Raw genomic sequence first — 10,245 nt, 5'->3', positions numbered from 1 at the left:
CCTGTTTCTAGCAGTGTAAACCAGGAGGGCAAAAGTGCCCCACAGCCGACTACAAAATGGCACTAATTTTACAATCTCACTAATCTTACAAAGGAACACCTTTTTTGAAAGCTATAGGGAAAATAGGTGTAGCTCAGTGGGATTCGTGATAAAATGTATCTATTTAACATTGTGCAGCCTGCTGCTCTCCACCAGGCTAACACTGTACGCCTTCTTTTAAAAAGCATCACCGTTGGAGGTGCCGTCTTTCGGATGAGACATTAAATCGAGGTCTCGGGTGGACATAAAAGATCCCGCGGCACTATTCGAAGAAGAGCAGGGGAGTTCTCCCTGGTATAACAACAGAAAAGGCTGGAAATGCTCCGCAGGCCAGGCAGCATCCGTGGAGAGAGAAACAGAGTTAACGTTTCAGGTCTGGGACCCTTCATCAGAACTGGAAAAAGCTGGAGATGTAACAGATATTAAGCAGGCGCAGAGACAGGGGGGGGGAGGTTTAGGAGGGGAGGAAAGAACATGCTGTGAAAATGTTGCAAATGGGAATAGCAAAATCATACAGCATGAAAAATGGGGGCAGGGATTATTATCTGAAATTGTTGAACTCGATGTTGAGTCCACCTCGAGTTCTCCCCTGGTGTCCTGGCCAATATTTCTCCCTCAATCAACATCTGCAAAACAGATTATCGGGTCGTTATCACATTGCTACTTGTGGGAGCTTGCTGTGCACAAATTGGTGCTGCGTTTCCTACATTACAACAGTGACTACACCTCAAAAGTACTTTTTTGGCTGCAAAGTGCTTCGGGGTGCCCTGAGGTGCTGAAAGGTGCTATATAAATGCAAGTCTTTCTATATATTTATGATTGTTCTATTTACCCAGCATGCACTCTAATCACCAATCACCTCCCTCTCTGTCTGCACATTGGGTCCTTCTCCGTATGTCTAACTCTGTGCCAAACGATAGGAGGATATCTGTCCAGCCCAGCACTCCCTCAGTACTGTACAAAAGTGTCAGCCTAGATTTTGTGCTCAAGTCTCTGGCGTCAGCCTTCTGACTCCTGAAGCGAGAGTGCTGACACCAGGGTCAGCGTAGCACAGTCAGTCGCTGTCAAGGGCACTTCAGCCCTGAAATCTTTTCCTATCTGGTTCTTTCCAAGCCGGCAGTGGGGAGGACATCAGCAGCATCAGTCTGTCTGCAGTCTGCAGATGTATAAAGCGGGTGTCGGATGCATGGTTCACAAGGGCAAGGATTACATCATTTTTCCCCACGGGCAAGAGCCATCGGCAGCAGAGAACCACAGCTTTGTGCCCAATTGGCTGGATTCCCCAAGGGGCTTGACCCTTGTGGGTCAGAGCAAAGGTCAACAGTCAACGCCCAGCTCATCTGTGACCATTTGCACAGGATAATTCATCACTTCCCCAGCAGGAGTGCTAAAGCAATCTGCTGTGCCCGTATTTGGGCAAGTCCAAAACTAGGGGGCCATAAATATAAGATAGTGTAGGAGTCTCTGCACTCCTAGCAAAAATACTATAAACTCACTGGTAGTTAACAACTGAGTTTAATTCACTGAAAGTTTAACAAAACAAGAAACACGCAGGAGAAACTCTGAACAGGTCTGTACACAATTACTTTCCACGAGGACTGACTTCCAATGCTCTACCTCCCTGACGTCATGACGTCATGACGTTTCCCGCCGTTGGGAACGTCACGTGACCCGCGTGATGACGTCATCGCGTCAGATCGCGATTATCGATCCCGCGCTGTTTGAACAAAGCAAACACTTAAAGGTAACAACTCTGGTTAAAGACAATTATAAACGTTACTGCAAGAGTCTCTTGATGGCTTTGCCACAATAGTCACTAATAAAGAATTCAGGGGAAACTCCTTTACTCAGAGAATGTGGAACTCGCTACCACAGGGAGTGGTTGAGGCGAATAGCAGAGATGCCTTTAAGGGGAGGCTAGAAAAATGCGGGAGAAATGAACAGAAGGATATGTTGATAGTGTTCGATGAAGCAGGGAGGGAGGAGGCTCATGTAGAGCATTAACACCAGCATGGACGAGTTGGGCTGAATGGCCTGTTTCTGTGCTGTAAACTCTATGTAATTATGTTCCCCCACTCAAAATGGCAAGATTGGATCCTAGGAGACCAGGGACCTGCTGTAGCCCTGGCTTGTCCCTCTGCAGCAGCCACGTAAAAAAATAATGAGGCTCCTGAATCCACGAGAGATTGTCAATGAGCACACCGCAAGCCTGGGGAGGCAGTGGAGGAAGTAATCCCAAGGCCTGGACAGATCAGGGGGCATCTTCAGCCCAGTCCAGCCAAGTTATCATCATGGTACTGCATGCACAGTAATGGGGAGTGAGCACCTGGGGCAGAAGGGTCTCCTCAAGGAGATGGTTTAAAGGGGATGGTGGAGACTGAGGATGCTGCGGGTGACACACCTTTGCCAGTCGTGGTAGCTGTTCGTCAAGCTCTGATCGAAGAGACCTTCTCATTAGCAGCTCCATTGGCCCCCTTCATGGACAGTGCTCCCCGATACCTTTGCCTACATCTGCTGGACTGTCGGGTGCTGGGAGGTATCCTCAGTTCAACTGAGGGAAGCTGCCGAGTGGCGTTTTCACTGACATGCTGGGATTACAAGTGCTTAACCAGGCGAGGAAAGGGGAGAGAACAGCACTCAATCCCAAGTTACCTGAGCACAGGGAGCATCTCAGGGACGCATGAAACATCAAGTCTGTCGGATACAGTCTTCTGTCTGCGTCCTAAATCACACCAAGTACCATTCACCCATTAATTCCCTCCCTAAACCTCTCCGCCCCCTCTCCTCCTTTAAGACCCTCCTTAAATCCTATCTCCTTGATCAAGCCCTGTCCCAATATCTCATGTGGCTCGCTGTCAATTTTTGTCGGACAACCCTCTTGCGATGCACCTTGCGATGTTTTACGATGATAAAGATGCTATATAAATGCAGGTTGTTTCTGTTGTTCTATTGAGACCATAGGGTGGTGGATTTTAATTACTGGGTGATCAGCCGCTCGGTCCCGCTCGATTATCTGAGATCCTGGCTGTAATGATCAGTAACATGTCATTCTAGAATGGTACACTAGGTGGAGCTGTAGAGCTGTATGTATATAAGAGTAGGCTACCCACAAGGCAGTAGTCAAGATGGATGCTGTAGAAGTCCACATGGCATGAATAAAGTGACTAGCTAGAAGCTAGCTGTTCATAATGAAAACGACTAGTTATTAATGAACATAACACTGGCCTCATTGACATGCTGCACGCCCCGGACTGATGGCCCGCTTCAGCTCACCGGCTGGAAGCGGCTCAATATCGGGCAGCCTGATGGCCGACCCTGTTGGCAGAAAGGTCGGTCTGGGGGAGACCGGGGGGGGGGAAGGAGGTCTTTGATCGCAGGGAAGGAGGGAAACTGGGGCAGCAGCAGTCCATGTTAGTCTTGTGGATCCCGGAGGAGCGCTCCAGCACCTCCTGGCCCCACAAACATCATTTTAGTGCTCACCTTTTTGTGCCTCTTCCTCTTGCCTGCCAGATTGACTGAGCGGACCGACAGTGCACCCGGTGGCGGGAGTTAAAATTGCACTGGGCTTCAATGTCTTCTTCTTAGGCAGTCCCTTGGAACCGAGGATGATTTGCTTCCACATTAAAAATGAGTTCTCAGGTGACTGATGAGCCCAATGCGGGACCTACAGTCTCTGTCACAGGTGGGGCAGACGATGGTTGAAGGGGCGGGTGGGTGGGGTGCTTGGGTTGACGTGCGCTCCTTGCGCTGCCTGCGCTTGGCTTCCGCTTGCTCCCCGCGAAGAGACTCGAGGTGTTCGGCACCTCCACTTTGTGCGGTCTTGGGCGTCACAGTACGTCAATGTAGGTCACAGGAAGGACCCCGATTCACGAGGCTCAGGCAGGGACTTTGGCCACCCGGCGGAAGGCCCCGGGAAATATGGCAGCGGAGCGGGAGCGGCGACGGTTTCAACGCCTCGATGTTAACTCCGCTCCTGCTCCATTTTTCCCCGGGGCCAAAGGGGGTTAAAATCCCCCCCCCCATGGGTTTACATGTGTAAGTGAGGTTTTCCGCTGAGCTTTGCGTCAAAACTGCAGCGGCGGTGCGGGAGAAAGTCCCGGGGGTGGGCGGGGGGGGGGGGCTCTTCACATCGCTCCAAGGATTGTTTTTAGCGCTAGCAACACACAGAATGCACGGAGATGCTGTCGCGTCACTCTGTTAGGGAAAGGAGGGAGCTCCCGTGTATAAGGGTACTGCCCGGAAATTAAGGGAGCTATTTTAAGCTAACTCGCTAATCGGGGAACCGACGGGATCGGGTGGAAAGCTGGATTTACTCCACGCCCCCCAGTATTGCTACCCATTGATTTCAATGCAGAGTAAAGCCAGGTGGGCTGTAAAACCAGCGCTGCACTCAATTCCGTCAGTTTTCCGACTGGTGAGTTCGGTTAAACTTGACCCCCAAACTGACCCAGATGACTTGGACACGTATCGCCGTTCCTTCATCATCACTGGGTCAAAATCCAGGAACTCCCTCCCTCACCGCACTGCATGGGCACCTTCACCACACGGGCTGCGGCTCACCACCAGCTTCTCAAGGGCAGCCACGAACGGGCAATAACTGCCGGCCTTGCCAGTGACGCCCACATCCCAAGAATGAATACGCAAAAATGTTCACCTTTGCTAAACAGGAGCTGAAATGACGGCAGGTGAAAAGGTTGACCTATTGAGGAAGGAGGTACACTTTAATTTAACTAACACGAGCAACTTGGCACACAAAACTTTTTTTTTATTAACTTAGCAGAAAATGAGGGGGCTTGCCCCCTCTAGCCGTTGATTTGCAAATAAGTATGGAGGCCAGTGGGCTTGCCCTTTTTAATATTCCTCTGGTTCTGGCTGCTCGTTGACAGCCTCCCGTAGAGTGAATCCATCATCGATCGAGTAGAGCACCTTCTCCACCTGCTGAATCGCCACATTGTCCTCCTGCTGGTTCTCCTGACAAATCACCTCAATGTTTCTCAGCTTTCCAAAGTAAAAGTCCCTCTCTTTTTCCAGCTCCACCAGGTCGGTCTTTAAGGTTTTCACCTGCTCGGCGAGCTCGGCCACATGCGCGTCGCCGTTTCCCGCCATGCTGGTCCTTTCCGGTGCAGTTTTACGGGCTGCACTTGGCGCAGCCGCCGCGCCGCTGCCGCCTTTCGCCGCTGCCTTGGAGCGCAGCAGGTAGGTACTAGACGAGGACGACCTGAGGGCCTTCTTGTCCAGGGCGGCGCTGCTCGGGCCGCTGGCCGCAATCAGCGTGCTGAGCGTCTTCTTAGGCTTGTTGAAGACCTGGTGAGGGCTGGCTGGCGGGCCGGCCTCTTGCCCCTGGCGGGCAGTCACCGGGTCGTAGGCCTTGCCGTCATAGTTGGCGTCGTAGAACTTCCTGAACCACTGCAGGAACTCGAAATTGTCCTGGAACTTTCCTTTCATCAGCTTGTCCACCGCGATGATTTTATCCACGTCCATCTTCTTGAAGGCCGCCTGCAGCAACTTGAAGTTCTGGATGTACTCGTGCTCCAGCTTGGCCGGAAACTTCACTTTCTTCAGGGCGATGGAGCTGGGGAAGAGCATGTCCATGAACTGGCAGTAGGCCGCACCTGAACACAGCTGCTCGATCTTGGTGTAGTTTAACTGAAGAGAGCCGTTGACCCAGGCCAACATATCGTGTCGACTCAGGTTGTCGCTGGTCGAAGATGTAAAGTAAACGTTGACTGCCATTCGGTTGTTTCGGGTTTTCACACAGCTGTTTGCCTGCCCTCAGGTTTTATTGTTTCCCCTTTGCTGGCTTGTTGTTTTCTCTGCAAGTTGAGCTGCAACTCACTTCTCACAGTGACCTAATCATTATGTCATAATAAGGATAGTTAAATGTTACTGAGCACTGTCCAGCAATGCTGGTTAGAAATGGGTAATTTAAAAAAAAAACTAACTTCATTCATTTCATTCAATGACAACAACAACTTGTATTTATATAGCGCCTTTGATATGGTAAATCATCCCAAGGTGCTTCACAGGAGTGATTATCAAACAAAATTTGACACTGAGGAGCCGCATAAGGAGATATTAGGACAGGAACCAAATCCTTGGTCAAAGAGGTAGGTTTTAAGGGGCGTCCTCAAGATGAAATCAAAGCCGGGCTGATTGTCATGGTTTTGGGGGAGGTCCCAAGTAGGATTGTCAGTCTGTGTTGTGTTATCTGAGCTCAGCTGAGAAGGCAAGAGAAGTGCTAGAGATGGCCTCAAAGCCCTTGGGCCCAGGACAGGTTTCCACTTCTAATCACTAGTTAACCTTTGCTGTAACGTGTGATTGTTGGACTCATCTGTGACGTTGTGGTCAAATAGTCTTCCAGTGCTGCACTCGTGGGCACCTTATCTAAGCGACCACTTACCTTTGCTGAGGTCATTAAAGCTCCTCCAACACTATAAGGGATAGGGATGTCTCGCAGCCACGGTGACACCTCCTTCCACATAGTGATCAGGCTTGGGCTGCCACCTTCGATGGACTGGTTCCCAGCTATTGCGACAATTGCATCCCTCCGCTCTCCAATACCCGGCGGCGGAACTTCAGCAGCAGCCTCAGAACAGTTCGACGAGGCATGACTTTTCCCCCGTCCGGCAGCTGCCGTTTCATTGCCTCTTCTGCTTAATCCTCATCCCTTGACGTGGACTCAGGAATTTCAATTTCTCTAAAGCTGAAATGTCTCGGAACGAGTTCCGCGCCCGCGAGCATGGTACCCGCTCCAGCCCAAGCAGGCTGCAGATGTGCCATGGCCACTAGCATGTAGCTCTCGAAGCATTGCCGTCCCTGGTGCCAAGAGCTGAGGCTGCCAAATAAAAGAGTCCCCAGAAGGAGGGGGTAGATTTTTGTCTAAATCTCCTGGGCATTAAGCATCGCCTAGATGGAGTGAAAATTTGGAAATCTGATCCGGATGATTGCACGGCCCTTATTGAATCCGCCTGAGTGTCCTTCCATTGAAGGGTTCTGTAGCAGACGGGACATCCTCCCCACCCAATTTTCCTCTCTGTACTCCGCCCAGGCGGTGTTAACGGCGATCTACCCCGAGGTCTTTTAGGGAAGCACAGTTCAGCAGGTAATGTGCTCAACCCCAGTGAATGGAGCTGACCATTAGACCACAGAAATGTCAAGAGGGAACTCTATGCCATTGGTCCATGGAGCCTTTAACTGTGTCAATGCTGCTGTCAGATCACTAGTAACAGCTGGATCAACTGACACCAAGATTTCAAATGATAACATTCCAAACACTGGAGGTGTCACAACTGACTGGCAATGTTCCATGTTTCAGATTCCAAAGGCACTTCGTAGGTGCATTAGCTGTGACTGAGAACCTTATTCATCTGGCCAGGACTCTGGAGGCCCTTCTGGGACCTTCTCAATGCCAGAATTAACAAAGGAATGCAACCCCAAAGCAGGCAGCTGGAGAGAGGCAAATGGGCCATCTCTACATTTGTTGAACACTTAGCATTTAACAAAAAGGGCCAGCTCATTGGTGATTCCTGATCCCAGCTGTGCTGTTGCTGGAGGTTTTGAGAGGAGGCCGGGCTCCACTGTCCCTCGAAGGGATCGTACCGAGATGCCTCAGCCAGGGATAGTGAGAAAACCAGGAGAAAATACTAAAGGAACAAGCCTCCAAATGACCTAAAAATGGCTGAAGAGATGGGCATTATAATTCAAGCCTTTTCCCAACACATCTTGTGTTTACAGTTGGACAGCGGTTTCCATAAGCAGACGGAATGGCGGAACGGTTGGGCAAGCAGAGGTCTGAAAATCGGCCAAGCAGCTCTTAGGCCTGTTTCTCGCCTGATTCGAAGGGAGAACACTATTTCAGTTGGCAAGACTTGGGTCCTAAGGATGCTCTTGCATGAAAAGTGCAAGAGACTCATTCAGGCCCTTCTAATTATGCAAATGAATTCTAATAACTGGATTCCTTCGCTTTCTTGCTGGGAAAGCCCCGTCTGCTCTGTGAGCCCAAGTGAACTGGGCCTTTGAGAACCTGTTATCTTAAAAGTGTATTGGAGTTTTTTGTGATTTCATTCACTTTGTTCGATTTGAACTTTCTGAATGAATTTTTTGTGTCTTTGTGGGGTTTCTTTCAGCTGCATTTTCCATCTCATTTTAGTTGCAACAATGAAAAATCTACAGATGGGAATTCCTCAGAGTGTCTATCTTTCACTCAGCCCGTTGAAGGATGAAGACGAGGATCAGAGGAGGCGCACGCAGACAGGTCTTCTACCAGAAGCTCTCTGTCAACACCTTCCCTTAACAAAGGAGCAGTGTCTGTAAAGCATGGCACGGCTACCTGGACATGCCAGAGGAGATCTGCATATAACAGGCGATGGATGCATTGTTTGCTCAGATATAGGATCAGCAGTAGGCCAATCAGCCTGTCTGGCCTGCTCTGCCATTCAGTTAGATCATGGCTGATCTGTACCTCAACTCCATTAGCTCGCCTTTGCTCCACATCACTTGATACCCTTACCCAATAAAAATCTATCAATCTCAGTCTTGAAAGCTCCAATTGTCCCAGCATCCGCAACCTTTTGGGGAGAGAGTTCCAGATTTCTACTACCCTTTGTGTGGAAAAAGTCCTTCCTTAATTCACTCCTGAATGGCCCGGCTCTAATTTTAAGATTATGTCCCCTCGCCCTTGATTCCCCCACCAGAGGAAATGGTTTCCCTGCATCTGCCCTAACGCCTCGATCAGCTCGCCCCCTCAATCGTCTATACTCAAGGGGAATACAAGCCAAGTTTATGCAACCTGTCCTCATATTTTAACCCGCTAACACCAGCTATGAAGTTGGTCCTCCAGCAACGTGGGACTGAGGATGTGGGAAAGAGCTAAAAGATTGTGCTTCTGTCACGTTGCACCAGGTTAAAGGGAAAACATGCGCATCATGCTCATATATTCTGGGTGTGCAAATGCTGCTTAACTTGCCTTGGCAATCTTCCTGCCACGGCCAAGCTTTGCGCTCATTTAATTCCAGAGCCTGGGCAGATGAGAGACAGCGTTGATCCTTTTGGCAAAGTTCTCCCACACAGTGAGGACTGTTGTTCAGTGAAAAAGGTTCTCCTGTGCCCTAACAGTCACTGTTCTATCCTGCACATGAGTAGGAAAAGCCCTCTACCCTATAAATAAAGGAACGGTTACCCCCGCCCATCCAGCCCAGCCGCCCCCCCCCTCCACCGCGCCCGCCCACCCCGCATCCTATAACTGAATCAGAGGAATATAACTAAATGGGAGCAGCCTGCCCCTTGTCTTTCATTAAAGGAAAGGAAAGCCCATCTACCCTAGGGGGGAAGATCCCTCTACAGTGGAAGAAGGCGCTCCTACCACATTGTGACATTGTGTAATGACCTCAGCATTGTATTTGCCATGACTTTGGATAGACAGAGTAAATGTGATTTTAAAATTAGTTTAGGAAGCTGTATCATTCGGCAAATCCCATTGTTTCTGTGGCGGGGGTGACCAAATCATGTCAGACCATATTGGCTTTGGCCGCGGTCCTTGCTGCCTGCTCAGCTGAGCAGGTTAAAATCAGTAACCCTCAGCTCCTGTTAGCTCCAGGGTGGGTAAGGAACCTGGGCGATTTTAACTGCCCAACTGCCCAGTTTTGCACTGGGCGGTAGGATTAATATCGCCCCCCCAAGTCAACGTTAAAGAATAGGTTAGTTAGGTGGTTGAAGAAGAGGGGAATAAAGGGATATGGGTGCAGCATTGGCACAAGGAATTAGGACAATCGTTCATGTAGAGGATAAACCAACACGGACTGGTTGGGCCGAATGGCCTGTTTCCATGTTGTAATTTCTATGTAAGCACCTGCCAATCTGAAAATTTTCTTCACCGACAACAATTAACAACATCAATCCACTTTGGTCTAATGATTGTGCCTTTAAAAGGAAGGGCAGCTATGGCAGCCTTGTGGCTAAGGTACTGGGCTATCAACCCAGAAGTTGTGAGTTAAAATCTTACCATGGAAAATTATGAAATTAAATTCAATATCATGGGCTGGCAGCAGAAAAATAAATGCCCATGATAACTTCTGGATTGTAAAAAGCCGAATGTCCTTCCATCAGGGAAGGGAATCTGCCATCCCTACCTGGCCTGGCCTGGCCTACAGTCCCACACAACATGGCTGATTCTTCATGGCCGCAGGGAAACTAGGGAGAGGTACAGGA

General features: G+C 49.7%; 1 pseudogene; it reads right to left on the bottom strand.

Moving 5' to 3' along the window:
* Positions 1–4,787: 4,787 nt before the first annotated feature.
* Positions 4,788–7,224, bottom strand: LOC147102079 (microtubule-associated protein RP/EB family member 1 pseudogene; annotated as a pseudogene).
* Between the last annotated feature and the right edge of the window lie 3,021 nt (positions 7,225–10,245).

Source organism: Somniosus microcephalus, chromosome 22, assembly GCF_052327205.1.
Source record: "Somniosus microcephalus isolate GS21.2 chromosome 22, FLI_Smic_1.0, whole genome shotgun sequence".
NCBI lineage: Eukaryota > Metazoa > Chordata > Chondrichthyes > Squaliformes > Somniosidae > Somniosus > Somniosus microcephalus.
This window is presented reverse-complemented; position numbering and strand designations above follow the sequence as displayed.